The sequence below is a fragment of the Triticum urartu genome, chromosome 7 (genome assembly GCF_003073215.2).
Source record: "Triticum urartu cultivar G1812 chromosome 7, Tu2.1, whole genome shotgun sequence".
NCBI classification, from domain to species: domain Eukaryota; kingdom Viridiplantae; phylum Streptophyta; class Magnoliopsida; order Poales; family Poaceae; genus Triticum; species Triticum urartu.
In genome coordinates this window covers 706,336,848-706,359,409 of record NC_053028.1, presented here as the reverse complement: position 1 = coordinate 706,359,409, position 22,562 = coordinate 706,336,848, and the positions used below count along the sequence as shown (strand labels likewise).

The window sequence follows — 22,562 nt, the reverse complement described above, 5'->3', positions numbered from 1 at the left end:
TATACTATATTTAACGCACTTTAATCTACATTGAACAGAAGTAAAGTAAGTTCTTGGCATGTTTGGTACAATAATGCTTCTCTTCAGTTTTTGTGCCCAATAACCAGCATTGTCATCTAATGCATTGCTTGCTACAGGTTCCGTAAAATGGCAGTGGGTAGAGTTCTTGTTCTACACAAAGGAAGTTAACTAACCTTCTTGTATTATCTTTATATCTGCATGATTTTGGTAGATTGAGTTGTGCAATGGATTAACTACTTTGGTTCAAGTTTTCTTCTTCCTAGGCTGGTCGAGATTAAGAAAAGCAAAAAAAAAAAAAAAAAAAAAAGGAGAGTAGAAGAAACCACACAGAAAAGCATAGAGTCAGGGGGCAGCATCATCTCGTCCTCCATTAGTAGTAATTTTTCTCGGACACAAATCTTATTTCTCATACGCCATTGACAAGACAAACTTGCTTGGAGTTTTGGCTCCAGGGAGCATATACTCCCTGGTGAACAGTAAATAGAAAACAAAATCCTGAAGATGGATCTTGTTTTGTAAACACAATAAATTTTCAAAATCCTGAAGTTTTTCTGTAGACCTTCATGTTAGTGTAACAAGCGTGCTTGCCAATTATTTCGGTCTACTCCTTGCTCTTGCTTTGGTGTCATCACTCTACTTCTCTCCATACAGTTTCACCCTGACATGAAAAGCTAGTTCTTATTATCCATGTCATTTGTTTTTGTATGCATTGGTAACACTCATATGTATATATGTGCTCCTCAAATATTTGGATTTTGAACCACCAGACCATTCAAATAAATGCATGGACTCTTACCTAGATATAAATAAATGGCAGGGATAGTTGCATCAGTACATGCTCGAGGAACACTATGTTTGACCACGAAGATAGGTTTGTGCCAAGTACTGATTTGTGATTTGTGACAAGTACTGATTTGTGACAAGTATATATACAAACTGAAGATAGTTCCATCAGTATATATAAAAACTGAAGATAGTCAACTAAGTGCATATAAGTGCATACTGGATTCCATATCAATTATGTACCACAGTTATTTTAACAAGCTCTTGATAATTAAAAAAAAGGAACACTATGGAGCATGTACTCCCTCTGTTCCAAATTACTCGTCGCAGAAATTGATGTATCTAGAACTAAAATACATCTAGATACATCCATACATGCGACAAGTAATTCGGAACGGAGGGAGTATATAGCAAATTATCCTCTCTGAGCCATGTTCTTGGTACAGATTACTTCGGTAGAACGTCAGATAAATTATAGCCGGGGTTAGGATACCTCTCGAGAAGCAGTAAGTTTTCGAAAGGGTTGAATGTATACATATGTCAAGCCTTGCTATGCATTGGTTGTATACTTAAAGCAGTTGAGTACTTACTTTGAACAGGTATATGCCTCGCTAGCACACAAGAACAGTCAGTTCCATGTATGAATCGGACGAACAGTTGGGGCTATGTCACACCACCAATCGAACAGTTGTATAGTTAACCCAGTCTCTTCCCGCATTAGTTTAACCAGAAGTGAACTGTGTACAGGTTACTAACCTGTGTCTCGCTCGCAGCCGCGCCAGGACCCTTGTCTCGCTCGCAGCCGCGCCGGCACCGTGGATCGCTGGAAGCCAGGCCGGCACCCGTGTCTAGCTGGCAGCCGCGCCCGGCACCGGGGGCAAAGTTTGAAGAAACAGGCCTCGCACACCTGATCCGACGGCAAACTTTGAAGAAACAGTTCAAATCCACATGATCCGAACGCAAACCAGGAAGCATGGAGAATCAGGCCTTGCTCGCCCCGCTCGGAAGATAGGATTTGGAAATTGTTTGTTGTATATGGAAAGAGCAAAAATATTAGATTAAACTGTTGTTTATGGAAGCTTCTCGTGACGGAATTTTCCGATATGGTTCCATATGATTTGATTTGATTGGTGTCATAAATTGAAGGGAAGGACGGAAGGTTTGTTGTTTTATATGGAAGGGGGATGGAACGTTTGGCTTGGTTCTTGTGATGCATGAAAGAAAACCGATCATGGTTTTCGGTGGGAAGAAAAAAATCGGTGGGGGGAGGGATCGCCTGGTGGGGAGATCGATGGGACGGTGGGAACGAACGAAGCGAACGAACGACTTACGTACTGAGACATTAGGAGTAGAGATCAGGTTGAAAAATAGTCCTCCATGGTCACGCATTGTTGCCAGAAAACTCAATTTTGAAACAGATGAGCAATAGACCAAAGTGGCAATGGCGGCGTGATTACCAATTGGCTTTTAGCTGAGCAAGGAGACAATGTCGTTCTACTCCAACAAATCGTTTTTCCTACACATCCAAGCACGTGAGATGAAAATTGCAAGTTGATTTGAAAGCCAGGAGGTACGATTCTCGACAGTACTCTCATCACTTGGCAGTTCTTATTTTTCAATATAGGTGGACTGTGTTGGTAAAACAGTTTACATGCACGCTACCAACAGTTTACATGCACGCGCAGGTGTGTCCGACATCCATTGCTAGCTGTGTGATGGACGAGGTGAAGGCAACTAATTAATCCATGCTTCTTTCGTGTGTTATTTTCGAATTTGTTGAAACCTATTAGATTTGGTTTTATTCTAGGTATCAAAAGAAGTAAGATATGGCAAGAATTTTTGACTTTTATTTGAAACATAGCATTCTCGATACATTAAAAAAGTATGAAAAAGAATAGCATGCAAAATTTAAGTGTTTTACACATCTCCATGCAGATGGTCATTCCTAGCTTACTCCCCACCTGAGAAATATTACAAATTATCACTCCATAGGGCCGCTTCTATACTAATGTCCGATCATTCACCAGATGCCCTAAATACACATGATGTCACCTAGAGTATTTCTTCCACCGCTAATTAAACAAAGATTCATGTCTAGAAAAACATATCTCCCTTTACGTTCCAGCCAATTTGTGCAACCAATGCAATCGTACCTAGCCATCTCTCTGATCCCACCCTACGTGACCTTGCAATGATCCCACTGCATGTACATCTTCCTCCAATCTTCCTTTTGTGCTTTCGGCTGTCGCAACAGCTGTGAATAAGCGGGGAAACAATCTTCCGTCTTCCACTGCCTTGGCCTGTGGTTGCCTCCCCACTCTTCTTCTAGCCACTACTGTTGGTACAGATCGACCAGCACCATCTCTATCACGATCCTGCCTCCGTTGCCTATATTCTTGGATCCTTCAGGCTGTTTCATATGTCCACTATCACGCAAAGCAGGCTGTATATGATCTTCTTTGAAACCATATTGTACATCATCTTCTTCCACCCAACTTTCTGCAACAAGATATTGTAAAATTCACTCTTCTTTCTCTTAGCTATTTATTTTTTTCTGCAGTTTGTAAGTGCTAATTGATGCACGTGGTGGTTTTAGGAGAGAAAACCTGCTACAATTAGGTTTTGTTGAATCTCCCGATTGAATTTTCTGTTGTTATGCATCCTTCATCGCGTACACATGATAATTAGTTCTCTCACAGGCAAGCAGAAAGGAGCACACGAGTTGTGTGCCCATACTTGCAGGTAATGTTCTGATTTTTTGTTTAATGGGTTTATTTCGAATGTGTTTGCAGTAATATGATTTGATTTTTATTGTAGATTTACAGTTTGATGCGTTTTTCTCAGGAGCGGAGTTGTTCAGGTAGTTTTTGAGGCCTCGATCCACTACTAGCAGGTACCATTTGAGCTTTGCTTGGGTTCCCATTTAATAGTAACTTCAACTTTTGGACTTCTTTGATTATGTAATAAACCTAATGATATTAAACTAGCAAACATGCCCGCGCGTTGCAACGGGTGAAAATCAATATCACATGCCCCAGCCATTTTGTCGTTTATTGTGTTCCCCACACTTGCCCGCGGTAGTTGTGATGTCTAGGTGATCGGAATGCACAAAAATGCTGTCAATCCCAAAATGACGAGCTGATCTAGCACATAACACAGTATTAATGTAGGCTAGCATTGCCTGGCAAGCTCATGTGGAATTAGTGACCACACATGGATATAATTAATAGCTAACGACCATCATATGACAAGATTAAAAATGTCACTCTAAGACGGGATCCAATGCAAGAGTGTTTAGAATCCTAGGGAAATTAACATGCAAAACCATCTGGGGCTAGCAGCTACATATATTTGTTTTTTAGCGTCCGACTCTAGGTTATTTGTGGACGCCGGGAAAATAGCAGAGACGATGCAACAATTGCCAGGATTTTAAACCTTGTGCCCGCATTGTATGTGCCCTAACCAAGTTTCAGGTGGCAAAATTACTTTTAATTTTCTGAAAGAACCTGAGATGGCTTCCCTGAACTCTGCTTGATCACCTACATTCATATCGTAGGGGGCCTCCAAAAGCTCACAAGCAAAAGAGCAACCGGGGTTAGGAGACATATGTTTGTTCTGTTGTGGACATCTCATTGTGGAGACGAAGAAGCTCCTCGATCTACATGGGTATGTTCCATTGAAAAATTGATCGTAATAAAAATAGAGTTGCTCATAGTCTAGCTAATATTGGTCGTTCCGGAGGTAGCATCACTTGTTAGCTGGGTCAGGTTCCAAACAGTGTATTTGAGTTTGTATTAGCATACTGTTATTGAGGCATAAATTCATATTTTCTCGCAAAAAAATATGTTTGCTGCTAATTGGTGGAGCCAAGCAGCTGGTCGACACAACCGACGATTGCACTGACAGTGGTAGTGATGACTTCAAGAGGACGTCTAGAAAAAAACATTCAGACATAAGAGCAAACACTTGGCATACAGGGAGATATAAAGAGAGATCATTTCTACCCTCTTGCCTAGAATTTATGAGACAAGGCCGCAAAAAAAGATCCTAAATAAGCTACAGTAATTATAGCACACTACTGAATCCAAAGTTTGTTACTCCTGTGGACATGGTGCTCTCTACAAACTGGCTGTAGCAGTTTTTTTTAATGACATTGTTGTGTTCATATATAAGCCATCACTCATGCGATTATTGTTAACAAGGTCAGCAAAGGTACACCTTTTCTATTCATTGACATAATCCCCGTTTAATTAGCAGAAGTTGATTCCCATGCGTCCGTAATTTATTTACTCGCCTTCCACTTTTGTCACGCATGCAATGTTGTTAATTATTCTCGCGGTTAATTCTTCCGTAATTTGCTCGCCTTCCACTTCTCTCACCCATGCAACGAAATTAAATCTCCGCAATTTACTCACCTTCCACTTGTGCCACTCATGCAACGCAATTAATGGTCCTCACCCATCTCTTCATTCAAATTAGAGGTGGCTTGCAGATTTAAAATTAAAGACGAATATAAACTGGTGCAATAGGTTGTAACAGAGCGAGGTGGGACTATTAAATAAATAAATGAACCCTTTCTCCTTTACGCATTGACGACTTGGCTCAATGGAACGACTCTTATGATTTTGCAAGCCAGGTCGCGAGTTCGATTCCCTCATTGGCAATTTTTATTTTTAATTGCCATGGCCGCCACTACTGTCGGGCCGTGGCAGGCTAAGGCCCAGGTGCACGACGTAGCACCACAAAATTTGTTTCGTTAAATTTGATGGACGGATGAAAAAATAGTACCACCTCGGATAGAAGAAAAATCTCCAAAAATACTATGGGTGAACGGATGAAAAAATCAACGAAACACACCTTGCTTTAATGTTCTTTCAATTTTACGCTCTTTCAATTTTGTAGTGTTCTGATCCAAGCCAAAATGATGCTATGTTCTGATGTAATTATTTTCGATAGTGTTGTTTGCAGATATGAAGTCTCTTTGCATTTGAAGGGCCAGGAAGGTAGCACCTTGGGCAGTATTTATCCGAAGCAACAAGGGGGGTCAAGAAATTATGCTCAAGTTAAAACCTCATATGTGAGTTGATTTTTGTATGGGTTATTTATTCTGTTGTATAGACCTTGGACGACCTTAGAGTAAGAGCTGCTATGTAATTGAAATCTGATCCACTAACACAATGAAACTTCCATGAAAATTTATCTGTACAGATTAATTCCATGATATTAAATTGTATGTTGTTGTTGTTTTTACTTATGTTATACATACATGTGCGAGTTCACTAGAGATGAATTGTGAATAGATAAAGTAAGTAGGGTATGATCTAATTATTTGTGACATCATATTCAAGAACCAGTGTATTTCTCTACATGGATGAGATGATTATGAAACATTATGAATTTTGTCAAGATTATTTATATCATATTTATCTCATATGTTTCTTCTACTTGACACACTTAATGCTTACACGGGGACACATCTATAGTTTCGACTATCTTTTAAGGAGATGCATGCTTGCTTGCATTTGATGCAACAATTCATTCATGGTAGCTCTTATTTCTTTTCTGTTTCAGCATTGGTAAATTAAATTAGTAGACAAAAATATAAGATATTTGTCTATATAGATGGTGATACGTGAAATTAATATTTTTTAGTGTATGATGTTTCTTTGCAATTATTTTTTATGACAATCGATATTTTTGGACTATCTATATATCATATAATGGATCATGAAGTATATTTTCATAATCATCACCATGATCTCTTTGCCGAGTACTTTATAATTAAACCTACTATTAGTAGACTTCTGAAATCTGAGGTACAAAGAAATCATTGAGTGGAATCTCAAATAAGGGATTTCAATTGGAAATAACTAGCCCGTGCGGATGCACGGGTTCACGACTAGTATACTTAGTCTAACACCCTCCCTCAATCTTAACTATGTCCTGAAACACTCAGAAGGTTAAGATTGCGTCGACATCCTTCAAAAGAAGGAAAGGGCAAGGGTTTAGTGAAAATATCAGCAAGCTGATCCTTAGAAGGAACAAACTTGATCTGAAGAAGCTTCTGAGCAACACGTTCCCTCACAAAGTGATAGTCAACTTCAATGTGCTTCGTTCGGGCATGCAACACTAGACTGGATCAAAGATATGTAGCACCGATGTTATTGTTGGAAATATGCCCTAGAGGCAATAATAAATTAGTTGTTATTATTATATTTCCTTGTTCATGATAATCGTTTATTATCCATGCTAGAATTGTATTGATAGGAAACTCAGATACATGTGTGGATACATAGACAACACCATGTCCCTAGTAAGCCTCTAGTTGACTAGCTCGTTGATCAACAGATGGTTACGGTTTCCTGACCATGGACATTGGATGTCGTTGATAACGGGACCACATCATTAGGAGAATGATGTGATGGACAAGACCCAATCCTAAGCATAGCACTAGATCGTGTAGTTCGTATGCTAAAGCTTTTCTAATGTCAAGTATCATTTCCTTAGACCATGAGATTGTGCAACTCCCGGATACCGTAGGAGTGCTTTGGGTGTGCCAAATGTCACAACATAACTGGGTGGCTATAAAGGTACATAGCAGCCACGTAAAACATGCAAACAACAATTAGAGGACGTCTAACTTGTTTTTGCAGGGTATGCTATGTGATGTGATATGGCCAAAGGATGTGATGTATGAGATTGATCATGTTCTTGTAATAGGAATCACAACTTGCATGTCGATGAGTATGACAACCGGCAGGAGCCATAGGAGTTGTCTTAATTTATTTATGACCTGCGTGTCAACATAAACGTCATGTAATTACTTTACTTTATTGCTAACCGTTAGCTGTAGTAGTAGAAGTAATAGTTGGCGAGACAACTTCATGAAGACATGATGATGGAGATCATGGTGTCATGCCGGTGACAAGATGATCATGGAGCCCCAAGATGGAGATCAAAGGAGCTATATGATATTGGCCATATCAAGTCACTATTTGATTGCATGTGATGTTTATCATGTTTTTGCATCTTGTTTACTTAGAACGACGGTAGTAAATAAGATGATCCCTCATTAAAATTTCAAGAAAGTGTTTCCCCTAACTGTGCACCGTTGCGACAGTTCGTTGTTTCGAAGCACCACGTGATGATCGGGTGTGATAGATTCTAACGTTCACATACAACGGGTGTAAGACAGATTTACACACGCAAAACACTTAGGTTGACTTGACGAGCCTAGCATGTGTACAGACATGGCCTCGGAACACAGAAGACCGAAAGGTCGAGCATGAGTCGTATGGTAGATACGATTAGCATGAAGATGTTCACCGATGTTGACTAGTCCGTCTCACGTGATGATCGGACACGGCCTAGTTGACTCGGATCATGTAATCACTTAGATGACTAGAGGGATGTCTATCTGAGTGGGAGTTCACAAGATGAACTTAATTATCCTAAACATAGTCAAAAGGTCTTCGCAAATTATGTCGTAGCTCGCGCTTCAGTTCTACTGTTTAGATATGTTCCTAGAGAAAAATTAGTTGATAGTAGCATTTATGCAGACAGTAGAAGGCTTATGTCCTTAATGCACCGCTCAGTGTGCTGAACCTCGAACGCAGTCTGTGGATGTTGCGAACATCTGACATACACATTTTGATAACTACGTGATAGTTCAGTTAAATGGCTTAGAGTTGAGGCACCGAAGACGTTTTGAAACGTCGCGAAACATATGAGATGTTTCGAGGGCTGAAATTGGGATTTCAGGCTCGTGCCCACGTCAAGAGGTATAAGACCTCCGACGATTTTCTTAGCCTGCAAACTAAGGAAGAAAAGCTCAATTGTTGAACTTGTGCTCAGATTGTCTGAGTACAACAATCGCTTGAATCGAGTGGGAGTTGATATTCCAGATGAGATAGTGATATTTCTCCGAAGTCATTACCACCAAGCTGCTAGAGCTTCGTGATGAACTATAATATATCAGGGATATATATGATGATCCTTGAGATATTCACGATGTTTGACACCACAAAAGTAGAAATCAAGAAAGAGCATCAATTGTTGATGGTTGGTGAAACCACTAGTTTCAAGAAGGGCAAGGGCAAGAAAGGGATACTTCATGGAACAACAAATCAGTTGCTGTTCTAGTGAAGAAACCCAAAGTTGAACCCAAGCCCGAGACTAAGTGCTTCTGTAATAAGGGGAACAGTCACTGAAGCAGAACTACCCTAGATACTTGGTAGAAGAGGAGGCTGGCAAGGTCGATAGAAGTATATTGGATATACATTGTGTTAATGTGTACTTTACTAGTACTCCTAGTAGCACCAGGGTATTAGATACCGGTTCGGTTGCTAAGTGTTAGTAACTCGAAACAAAAAGCTACGGAATAAACGGAGACTAGCTAAAGGTGAGCTAACGATATGTGTTGGAAGTGTTTCCAATGTTGATATGATCAAATATCGTACGCTCCCTCTACCATCGAGATTGGTGTTTGCGTTGAGCATAGACATGATTGGATTATGTCTATCGCGATACGGTTATTAATTTAAGGAGAATAATGGTTACTCTGTTTATTTGAATAATACCTTCAATGGTCTTGCACCTAAAATGAATGGTTCATTGAATCTCGATCATAGTGATACACATGTTCATGCCAAAAGATATAAGATAGTAATGATAGTACCACCTACTTGTGGCACTGCCACGTAAGTCATATCGGTATAAAACGCATGAAGAAGTTCCATGTTGATGGATCTTTGGGCTCACTCATTTTTGAAAAGTTTGAGGCATGCGAACCATGTCTATTGGTGTATATGCATGAAGAAACTCCATGCAAACGGAGCGTTTGGACTCACTTGATTTTGAATCACTTGAGACATGCAAATCATACCACATGGGCAAGATGACTGAAAACCTCGGTTTCAGTAAAATGGAACTAGAAAGCAACTTGTTGGAAGTAATACATTTTGATGTGTGCAGTCCAATGAGTGCTGAGGCATGTAGTGGATATCATTATGTTCTTCACAGATGATTTGAGTAGATGTTGAGTATATTTACTTTATTGAAAGGTTCAAGTAATTTCAGGGTGAAGTTGAAAGATCGTCGTGACAAGAGGATAAAATATCTATGATATGATCATAGAGATGAATATCTGAATTATGAGTTTGGCACAGAATTAAGACATTGTGGAAATTGTTTCACAACTAATACAGCCTGGAACACCATAGTGTGATGGTGTGTCCGAACATCATAACTGCACCCTATTGGATATGATGCATACCATGATGTCTCTTATCGAATTACCATGATAGTTTATGGGTTAGGCATTAGAGACAACCACATTCACTTTAAATAGGGCACCACGTAATTCCGATGAGATGACACCGTATGAACTATGGTTTAGAGAAACCTAAGCTGTCATTTCTTAAAAGTTTGGGGCTGCGACGCTTATGTGAAAAAGTTTCAGGCTGATAAGCTCGAACCCAAAGCGGATAAATGCATCTTCATAGGACACCCAAAACAGTTGGGTATACCTCCTGTCTCAGATCGAAAGCAATAAGGGATTGTTTCTAGAATCGGGTCCTTTCTCGAGGAAAAGTTTCTCTCGAAAGAATTGAGTGGGAGGATGGTGGAGACTTGATGAGGTTATTGAACCGTCTCTTCAACTAGTGTGTGGCAGGGCACAGGAAGTTGTTCCTGTGGCACCTACACCAATTGAAGTGGAAGCTTATGATAGTGATCATGAAACTTCAGATCAAGTCACTACCAAACCTCGTGGGATGACAAGGATGCGTACTACTTCAGAGTGGTACGTAATCCTGTCTTGGAAGTCATGTTGCTAGACAACAATGAACCTACGAGCTATGGAGAAGCGATGGTGGGCCTCGGATTCCGATAAATGGCTCGAGGCCATAAATCCGAGAGAGGATCCATATATGAAAACAAAGTGTAGACTTTGGAAGAACTACTTGATGGTCGTAAGGCTGTTAGGTACATATGGATTTTAAAAGGAAGACGGACAATGATGGTAAGTATCACCATTAAAAAGCTCGACTTGTCGTTAAGATGTTTTCCGACAAGTTCAAGGAGTTGACTACGATGAGACTTTCTCACTCGTAGCGATGCTAAGAGTCTGTTGGAATTATATTAGCGATTACTGCATTATTTATGAAATCTTGCAGATAGGATGTCAAAACATTGTTTCCTCGACGATTTTCTTGAGGAAAGGTTGTATGTGATACAACCGGAAGGTTTTGTCAATCCTGAAAGATGCTAATAAGTATGCAAAAGCTCCCAATCCTTCTAAGGACTGGAGTAAGCATCTCGGAGTTGGGAATGTACGCTTTGATGAGATGATCAAAGATTTTGGGTTTATACAAAGTTTATGAGAAACTTGTATTTCCAAAGAAGTGAGTGGGAGCACTATAGAATTTCTGATGAGTATATGTTGTTGACATATTGTTGATCAGAAATGACGTAGAATTTCTGGAAAGCATATAGGGTATTTGGAGTGTTTTCAATGGAAAACCTGGATTAAGCTACTTGAACATTGAGCACCAAGATCTATAAGGATAGATCAAAACGCTTAATGGTACTTTCAAATGAGCACATACTTGACATGATCTGAAGGTGTTCAAGATGGATCAGTCAAAGAAGGAGTTCTTGCCTGAGTTGTAAGGTATGAAGAAGACTTAAAGCTCGACCACGGTCAGAATAGAGAGAAAGGAACGAAGGGTCATCCCCTATGCTTAAGACGTAGGCTCTACAGTATGCTAGCTGTGTACCGCACCTGAAGTGTGCCTTGCCATGAGTCAGTCAAGGGGTACAAGAGTGATCCAAGAATGGATCACAGGACAGCGGTCAAAGTTATCCTTAGTAACTAGTGGACTAAGGAATTTTCTCGATTATGGAGGTGGTAAAAGAGTTCGTCGTAAAGGGTTACGTCGATGCAAGCTTAAACACCTATCCGGATAGCTCTGAGTAGAGATACCGGATACGTATGGAGCAAACAATTTAGAAATAGCTCCAAGTAGAACATTATTTGAATAGCCTCCAATAGAACGTGGTAGCTGCATCTAGGAGATGACATAGAAATTTGCAAAGTACATACGGATCTGAATGTTTGCAGACCCGTTGACTAAAAACTCTCTCACAAGCAACATGATCAAACCCAAGAACTCTTTGAGTGTTAATCACATGGTAATGTGAACTAGATTATTGACTCTAGTAAACACGTTGGGTGTTAGTCACATGGGGATGTGACCTTGAGTGTTAATCACATATCGATGTGAACTGGATTATTGACTCTAGTGCAAGTGGGAGACTGTTGGAAATATGCCCTAGAGGCAATAATAAATTAGTTATTGTTATATTTCCTTGTTCATGATAATCGTTTATTATCCATGCTAGAATTGTATTGATAGGAAACTCAGATACATGTGTGGATACATAGACAACACCATGTCCCTAGTAAGCCTCTAGTTGACTAGCTCGTTGATCAATAGATGGTTACGGTTTCCTGACCATGGACATTGGATGTCATTGATAATGGGATCACATCATTAGGAGAATGGTGTGATGGACAAGACCCAATCCTAAGCATAGCACAAGATCATGTAGTTCGCTATGCTAAAGCTTTTCTAATGTCAAGTATCATTTCCTTAGACCATGAGATTGTGCAACTCCGGATACCGTAGGAGTGCTTTGGGTGTGCCAAACGTCACAACGTAACTGGGTGGCTAAAAGGTACACTACAGGTATCTCCGAAAGTGTCTGTTGGGTTGGCACGAATCGAGACTGGGATTTGTCACTCCGTGTAAACGGAGAGGTATCTTTGGGCCCACTTGGTAGGACAGCATCATTATGTGAACAATGTGATCAAGGAGTTATCACGGGATGATGTGTATGAACGAGTAAAGAGACTTGCCGGTAACGAGATTGAACAAGGTATCGGATACCGACGATCGAATCTCGGGCAAGTATCGTACCGCTAGACAAAGGGAATTGTATACGGGATTGATTAAGTCCTTGACATCGTGGTTCATCCGATGAGATCATCGTGGAACATGTGGGAGCCAACATGGGTATCCAGATCCCGCTGTTGGTTATTGACCGGAGAAGTCTTCAGTCATGTCTGCATGTCTCCCGAACCCGTAGGGTCTACACACTCCGTAGGGTCTACACACTCACTAGTAGAAAAAGGGTTAATCGTGAAGCACATTAGTGCCGGTTTGTATTTGAGCCGGCACTAATGTATACATTAGTGCCGGTTCCAACGGCTAGCCGGGCCGCTTTCATTAGTACCGGTTCGTGGCGAACCTTTAGCACCGGTTCGTGCCACGAACCGGTACTAATGAGAGTGGTGGCAGGATGTTGTCAGACAGGCGCCCCTCCAGCCCCTTTAGTACCGGTTCTTGGCACAAACCGGTACTAAAGGTCGTCCTATATAAACCCTTCGTCCACCAGCACTCTGTTCTTCCCCCTTTCCCCTCTCCGGCCCTCTCCTCTATTCTTCCCTTCTTCCTCTCGAGTTCATCACAAAATTTGCCCAAAATTTGTCAAGATTTGAAGGCCCTCATCGATTCAAATGATCACAAAGGTTAGCAACTTTGTCCTTTCATCTCTCATTGCTAGATTAGCTCTTGCATTGGTTTATATAGTGATTAATTTGTGAGTTTAGTAATTTGGGAGGATATATATATATATGTGCTAGTATTTGATTTATATGCAATTTGAGGTCAAAAATAACACTTAGTTTGCATATGTAGGTGTGGTTTACTTAGTGCCTTCTAAATCTCCATCGTAGCCACCGTCGATCGCCCGCACCGTCCCGTCACCGGCACCACCTTGTGGTGAGCCTCTTGTTCACGAAATTTTATATAAAAATTGATGTGTGTGATTTGGATATATAGTTACTCGTATAATTATCTTACCCGTACGTTGTTTGTTATACATATAGTGCCATGGTTTTGATATCCGTCCCCGTCGGCCCTAGTCCTTGTTATGATTCGGATGTGGTATGTATATTCTCTTTTAAAACTAGTTGCATTTCGTGTTTATGACAAATTATGCCCATCAAGTTGACATAGAAATTTTTTCTAGGAGGTATCTGAACCTGAAATTCCAACCGACCCTATTGCCGAGAGGTTAAATTTAGTTGAAAGAGAAAACGAGTACTTGAAAGAAAAATTGAAAAGAATTGAGGGGGAGAAGATGGAATTGGAGTTGCATGTTGCTGATGTCGTCGATGATCACAAGATCAAGATGGAGAAAATGCGCTTGAAGATTAGAAAGATTAGAAAATATGCCATCGATAGTGAGGCTTGGTATCATTATGCTGTTGGATCCATTGTTACCTTAGTTGCGATCTTGATCGTATTTGTTGTTGCATTTAAATGCTGTAGCTAGAGAGTTATTTGTTTGTTGCATTTAAGTGTTGTATGAACTTTATGTATGAACTTGTATTAATTTGGTCTATTCGGTGTTGTGTAATGAAGATGAGCCGGCAATGGATGTACGATGACCGATGCTCTCCCCAGTTCGTTGAGGGCGTGCGTACTTTTCTGCTTGCGGCTGAGGCAAACAAGTGGGCAGATGGTTTTATGCCTTGTCCATGTGCTCGCTGTAAGAATGGTCACAATTACTCTACGTCAAGAACCATTCACGTCCACCTGTTTAAGACCGGTTTCATGCCCCATTATAATGTTTGGACCAAGCACGGAGAAAGAGGGGTTATGATGGAAGACAATGAAGAAGAAGAGGACGACGACTGCTATCCTGGCCATGGGTTCCCTGAATACGATGGTACAACAATGGGGGAGGAAGCCGAGCCGGTAATGCGGGAAGAAGCTGAGCCGGCAATGCGGGAAGAAGCTGAAGAAGAGGCATCAGATGAGCCCGTTGATGATCTAGGTCGGGCCATTGCCGATGCAAAGAGAAACTGCGCAAGTGATTTGGAGAAGAAGAAGTTGCAGCGCATGTTAGAGGATCACAAAAAATTGTTGTACCCGAATTGCGTAGGTGACAAGAAAAAGCTGGGCACCACACTGGAATTGCTGCAATGGAAGGCAGAGAATGGTGTATCTGACAAGGGATTTGGAAAGTTGCTGGTAATGATAAAGGATATGCTTCCAAAGGACAACGAATTGCCCGAGAGTACGTACGAAGCAAAGAAGGTTGTCTGCCCTCTAGGGTTAGAGGTGCAGAAGATACATGCATGCCCTAACGATTGCATCCTCTACCGCGGTGAGTACGAGGATTTGAACGCTTGCCCGGTATGTGGTGCATTGCGCTATAAGATCTGCCGCGATGACCCTGGTGATGTCGAGGGCCGGCGCCCCAGGAAGAAGATTCCTGCCAAGGTGATGTGGTATGCTCCTATAATACCACGGTTGAAACGTTTGTTCCAAAACAAAGAGCATGCCAAGGCGATGCAATGGCACAGAGAAGACCGTAAGAAAGACGGAAAGTTGAGAGTACCCGCTGACGGGTCGCAGTGGAGAAAAATCGAAAGAAAGTACGGGAAGGAGTTTGCAGATGACGCAAGGAGCGTATGGTTTGGTCTAAGCGCAGATGTCATTAATCCTTTTGGGGAGCAGAGCAGCAACCATAGCACCTGCCCTGTGACTCTATGTTTGTATAACCTTCCTCCTTGGTTGTGCATGAAGCGGAAGTTCATTATGATGCCAGTGCTCATCCAAGGCCCTAAGAAACCCGGCAACGACATTGATGTGTACCTAAGGCCATTAGTTGAAGAACTCTTACAACTGTGGAATGGAACAGGTGTACGTGCGTGGGATGAGCACATGGGGGAAGAATTTGACCTAAAGGCGTTGTTGTTCGTGACCATCAATGATTGGCCTGCTCTCAGTAACCTTTCAGGACAGACAAACAAGGGATACCGCGCATGCACGCACTGTTTCGACGATACCGACAGTATATATTTGGCTAATTGTAAGAAGAATGTGTACCTGGGACATCGTCGATTTCTTCCGAGCAGGCATCCCGTAAGAAAGAAAGGCAAGCATTTCAAAGGTGAGGCAGATCATTGGACGAAGCCTCGCCACCGTACTGGTGCTGATGTACATGATATGGTCAAGGATTTGAAGGTGGTCTTTGGAAAGGGTCCTGGTGGACAACCTGTTCCGAATGACGCTGACGGACGTGCACCCATGTGGAAGAAGAAATCTATATTTTGGGACCTGCCCTATTGGAAAGACCTCGAGGTCCGCTCCGCAATCGACGTGATGCACGTGACGAAGAATCTTTGTGTGACCCTGCTTGGCTTCTTGGGCGTGTATGGGAAGACAAAAGATACACCTGAGGCACGGGAGGACCAGCAACGTATGCACGGAAAAGACGGCATACATCAGGGTCATGCAAGCTACGCTCTTACCAAAGAAGAGAAGGAAATCTTCTTTGAATGCCTGCTCAGTATTAAGGTACCGTCTGGCTTCTCGTCGAATATAAAGGGAATAATAAACATGGCAGAGAAAAAGTTCCAGAACCTAAAGTCTCATGACTGCCACGTGATTATGACGCAACTGCTTCCGGTTGCATTGAGGGGGCTTCTACCGGAAAACGTTCGATTAGCCATTGTGAAGCTATGTGCATTTCTCAATGCAATCTCTCAAAAGGTAATCGATCCAGAAATCATACCAAGGTTACAGAATGATTTGGTGCAATGTCTTGTCAGTTTCGAGTTGGTGTTCCCACCATCCTTCTTCAACATCATGACGCACGTCCTAGTTCACCTATGCGAAGAGATTAACGTTTTGGGTCCTGTATTTCTACACAATATGTTCCCCTTTGAGAGGTTCATGGGAGTCTTAAAGAAATATGTTCATAACCGTGCTAGGCCAGAAGGAAGCATCTCCAAGGGCCATCAAAATGAGGAGGTCGTTGAGTTTTGTATTGACTTTATTCCTGACCTTAAGCCGATTGGTGTTCCTGAATCGCGGCATAAGGGCAGACTGGATGGAAAAGGCATGCTAGGAGGGGAACAAATAATATGTATGGACGGACATTCTCTCACTGAAGCACACTACACAGTTCTACAGAATTCTGCCTTGGTGGCTCCGTATATGGATGAACACAAGAATTTGCTACGCTCCAAACACCCGGAGCGGTCTGATGACTGGATTACACGTGAACAAACCAGGAGTTTCGCCAGCTGGTTGCAAGCACGTACCATGCATGACACCTCTATTGAAGATGACCTGTACTTGCTATCCCAGTTACCATCTTCGAATATAATGACTTTCAAAGGGTACGACATAAATGGTAATACATTTTACATGATCGCGCAAGATAAGAAGAGCACCAACCAAAACAGTGGTGTCCACTTTGATGCAGAAACCAAGACGGGAAAGGAAACATATTATGGTTATATACAGGACATATGGGAACTTGACTATCGACGTGGTTTGAAGGTCCCTTTGTTTCGGTGCAAATGGGTCAATATGACACGAGGCGGGGTAACGGAAGACCCGCAGTACGGAATGACAACAGTGGATCTCAACAATCTTGCGTATGCAGACGAACCATTCGTCCTAGCCAATGATGTGGCACAGGTTTTCTATGTGAAGGACATGTCTACCAAGCCAAGAAAAAGAAAAGATAAGGAAGCGAATGCATCGTACGATGAGTCAAAGCGGCACATAGTTCTTTCTGGGAAGAGAAACATCGTGGGAGTGGATGACAAGACAGACAAGTCAGAAGATTATGAAAAGTTTGATGAAATTGCTCCATTCACAGTGAATATTGACCCGAGCATCCCGTTAAGTGATGAAGATTTTCCATGGCTACGACGCAAAGGGACACACGCGAAGAAAAAGTTTCACACCCAAAGATCTGGGATGTGATCGGCTTAGCTATCATCACTTTCTTCTGTGTTTCACACCCAGGAGGGAATCTCTGTAATAGTTAGGGTAGCTAGTTATGTGTTTTGGCATTTGAAACGCGAAGAAATTTTATGTGCAAGCAAATTCTTTCATGCATTTATTGATTTTTTCAGCTAAATGACCCTGAAATTGAAAAGCATTTCAAATGAACTCAGAAAAGTATGAAAGTTGGCATGGTATCATAATTTCACCCACATAGCATGTGCAAAAAAGTAGAGAGGGTTACCGCAAAAACTGGATGCACTTCGTGTACAAAATGGACAATCTGTCTCGAAGTATCAGGGTTTCGGACGAAAACTCATCCGTTACAAAGGCATTTCATTTTTAAATAACTTGAGCATTACCAAATTGAATATAATGATAAAACACACTAATATTAAACATAAGAAAAAAGAATCACTGGAAAATGTATTTTTAAAGTTAAGTTATTCACAAACTAGTGATTCACCCAAATTTCAAATAATTCAAAATTTAAACTATTCAAATTTAAAAACTACCGGCACTAACTGAAAGTTTCTAAAAACTATCAAAAATATTCACAAAGAAACTCTAAATACAGGAAAAAACAACTAAAAATAAATAAAACAAAATAAATAAAGCAGAAAAGAAAAAACTAAATGAAAAAAGCCCACCTACCGGGCCACAGCGGCCTGCATACGACTAGAAACCCAACCTGTTGTTGGGCCAGGATGCAGCCCCGCAAGCCCAATAGGCCCCACAGGGCAGAGTAGCAGAGGTAGGCCTAGAAGGCCTGCTTTAGAGAGGAGCTCGAGACAACAACGGCGGCGGGGCTTATAAGCAGGTGTGAGCGCTCTTCGGCTAGCGAGGTGGGACTAAACTTCTGCGCCCCTCGCCTGGCAGCGCACCCCCCTTTAGTACCGGGTCGTGGCACCAACCGGTACTAAAGGGGGGCCTTTAGTACCGGTTGGAGCCAGGAACCGATACTAAAGGGGGGTGCCCCCCCCCCCCCGCTTGGCCTGGCCAAAACAGGCCTTTAGTACCGGTTGGTGGCTCCAACCGGTACTAAAGGTGTCCCCTATATAAGAAACACTTCGAAAATTTTCAGTTTCTCATCTCCCACTTCTCTCTGCCGCCGCCCCGTCCCGCGCCGTCGCCGCCCCCGTCGCACCGTCCCCGTCGACTCCGCGACGCCCCCGTCCTCGTCGCGTCGTCCCCGTCGACTCCGCGGCACCCCTGTCGCCGTCCCGGTCGCCGATCCCCTCGCTTCGCCATCGCCGTCGCCTTTGGATCGACCTCGCCCTCGCCGTCGCCGTCGCCGTCGCCTCGACCTTGCCCGCGCGCGCTGTGAGCCCCTCCCCCGGCCCCTCTCCTCCCTCCAATCGATCGTAGCGCACACCGGCGCCGGCGCCGACCGTAGCGCACACACACACACGCGCGCACACACACACGCGCGCGCACACACACACTACATGCACACACACACACACACTACACACACACTAGACGCGCGCACACACACAATTTTTCTGTTTTTCTGTTTTTCATACAAAGTTTTAGATGAATTAATTAATTAGATTAGATTAATGTCAAATAGTATGTAGAAATGTTAGTTATAATATATATAATGTCAAATGTTATAGAAATGTTAGTTATATAGAAATGTTAGAAATTTGGGAATTGTTAGTTTTAGCTAGCTAGATGAATTAGATTAATTTCAAATTGTTAGACGATGATCGATGTTTTTTTAGTTTCTTATATTTTTAGTTATAAAATTTAGAATTTGCATATATGAAATCATCACAATCCATCATTTAAAAAATGTTACTTTACTTTTGCGGCATATAGTATTTTGTTGTCGACGATGCCCGGCCCGCATCCTCGCCGTCGACACGTCCGCGACGACGTCCTGCTTCAGAGGACCCATGTCCGGGACTGGACTCCGCCGGGCTGGCACTGGGAGGTGCTACCTTCAGGGGCGCGACGCTTGGTGAGGAACCCGGCACCCGGGTCCCGTCGTCGACCCTCATCTCCTTTGGTGGCATTCACGTGGGCCACTTTCGGTGCGGAGGGAGCCGGCCCCGCCGGAGGTGGTACGTCGCCGTGTCAGGGAGGAGGACGAGCACGTCCATCGCTACATGGCTGCTATGGACGTCAGTTTCTCCAATACCTGGCAGGTTCTTTGGGGAGATCACCCGAGCTATGATCCAGTGATGGTTCCTTCTCTTTGGGTGTCCACCGCCCGCACCTCAGGAACCGCGACTGGCCTAGATTACTCTGTACTATTCGATCTTTATTAGCTTGCTAGCTAGCTAGCTAGTGATGTATTCAATATTATATCTATTATTCGAGATGATGTATTCGAGATTATATCTATTATTCGAGACGATGTATTCGAGATTATATCTATTATTCGAGATTATACTAAATTGTTTTATATTTCTTTTGGCATAGTTAAATAAAAGCTATGGCGGACAATACCGACAGAGAGAGAGAACAGACCATGCTCGATATCATACGCGGGCCAGATGATGATCAGAATGAAGAAGATTTTGACGGCTCCGAATTTCTAAACAACACCGGAGAGGGTGATATGATATTCGATCGCGACGACCGAGAAGATGAAGTCATGAACTACGACGAAGAACATGTTGATCCTGAAACAACAAACACCGGCAAGGTATATATATTTATATAAGCAGGAATCTGGTGATCATCGCATGTTTTAAATGAGTTGAAGATATATTAACGAATCGGTCTTTCTTCTTTCAGCCATCCGGATCGAGCAAATCTTCAGGCAAAAGGACGAAACGAGGCCCGAACAAAAAGTTGAAGGAGGGCGTAAAGTACAATATCGAGGCAATCAGACCTAATGGCGAACCATTAGCGCCTAAGAAGATTGCGGACAAGTTCGTTCGTCAGTGCGGAGTTCTTGTGAAGGACCAACTCCCGATCTCCCTTCAAGAATGGAGAAAGCCAGCAAATCCACGTCCAGATGTTACTTTTGTCGACGAGAATCAAAAAAAATCTGCTTTGGGATACTCTCATGGAACATTTCACCCTACCAGATAATTTCACAGAAGCAGACGTGCGGAAAGTCAAGGACGCTGCTTTTAGGAAGATGGCGGTTGCATTCAAGAACCACAAGAGAATGACATGGGAGAAGTACGTCAAGGGAGGAAGGAAGACTCCAGTATTCGAGGGGATACTAGAGAATCAGAGTGCTCATTGGGACGATTTCGTGAAATTCAAGGATTCAGAATTAGCTAAGGAACGGTCGAGAATAAACAAGAAGAATGCCGAAAAAAAGGATAAGTTCCATAAGCTGGGGCCAGGTGGCTACGCGGTGGCAATGCCTAAGTGGGATAAGTCTGAGAAAGAGATGGAGGATGCAGGTGTCACTCCGATTAGTAAGAGATGGCCCCCCAGGTGCAGGACTTGGTTCTATGCGCATGGGGGGGAGTTGGACCCGAAGACAGGCAATGTTTCGACGAAGGCATGTCTGAACGGAGCCGACGATGCGCTACTTGTTGCAATAGAAGAGGCTCGATCGGGGGTGTTCCAGCCCAACAGAGAGAACGACGAGCTTACGCGTGCCCTGGGAAATCCTGAACACCCGGGAAGAACACGAGGCAAGGGCGCTATTCCGTGGTATGAGGGGTTTTCGAACTGGAACGCCGACTACAGAACCCGTGCGAGAAAGAAGATTGCGGAGGAGAAGAAGAGGAAGATGGAGGAGGAGCAAAGGAAGCTCGACTATGAACGCCTTCAATGCCTAGAAGCAAGTCAAGCGGAATTGGCAGCTAAATTCCAGCGGCAGCAGGAGCAGATCGACTCACTTAGCCAGCAAAGGGGGTCTCAGCAGCTGCAGCAACTAGCGGATGATCCAGCATTGGATACCACCGCCCCATCCATGCTGAGAAGCAGCGTGGGTTCCGTCCCGGGCGATGCAGTAGTGCTGGATAGATACCCCGTGGATGACATCACGGAGAACACTAACTGCGAGCTACACTTCAAAATGAAGAACATATCCATGAAGGTGGCGGACGCCGTTGCTTTTTCAAATTCCCCCGAGGCAACCTTCCATTGCAACCCGATTCCAGCGGGCTATGCTCGTGTCTTGGTTGATGAGGTGGTGGACCAATATTCGGGGCTAGAGCTTGACATTCCTGGAGGTGATGAGGAGCACACACTCGGAGATGCCAAACATCGTATCATCCTATGGAGAAAGGATTGCATCATTTTTCGAAGGCCACCGACACCGCGTCACCCGACTCCTCGTCGAAGTCCGCCACCGAGTCAGCAGACTCCCGCTCCTCCAAGTCCACCAACGCGTGAGGCCACTCCTCCTCCTCCAAGTCCGGCAAAGTGTCAAGCCACTCCTCCTCCAAGTCCGACACAGCGTCAGACGTCCAATCCTCCTCCAAGTCCAGCACAGCTTCAGGCCACTCCTCCTCGTCCAACTCAGCCCCGTCAGCCGTCTCCGCCACCTCAGCAATCACAGAAGAGACACCCCGCAGCTATGGTGCGTAGCGGTACCAGTCGAGGTCATAGTACAGGAAGTACAGGCGGAGGCAAGCGATATAAATATGGTCCAAACCTCACTACTCCTCTTCCTGTGAGGGCTTACGACAGGACCGAGGAGCAAACCAATGCCATTGTGCGGGCAGAAGTCGACGCCCATTTTGGACCGAAACCGCCACCGCCGCCAAGGGAGAAAGTGCCTGTGGAAGTAGTTAACCACTTCATTCGTATGGCTCAACCACCAGCTCCTAAGCCTGTTGACACAGACTATGAGCGCCACATCAGGAAGTTACATCGACAACGTCTACAGAAGGAGGCGAGCTCGAGCTCGAGCAAACAACAAGCAGCTATCGAAAAATGCGGGAAAACCGTTGCCCAGCT

General features: G+C 43.2%; 1 long non-coding RNA gene across 2 annotated transcripts; it reads left to right on the top strand.

Moving 5' to 3' along the window:
* Positions 1 to 898: 898 nt before the first annotated feature.
* On the top strand, positions 899 to 1,929 carry LOC125521728. Of its 2 annotated transcripts, XR_007289400.1 has the most exons (3): positions 899 to 1,310; positions 1,404 to 1,491; positions 1,578 to 1,929. It is a non-coding gene; the product is annotated as an uncharacterized LOC125521728 (long non-coding RNA). The 2 variants fall into 2 exon arrangements; XR_007289399.1 differs by having other exon boundaries at positions 1,404 to 1,929.
* Positions 1,930 to 22,562: the final 20,633 nt, after the last annotated feature.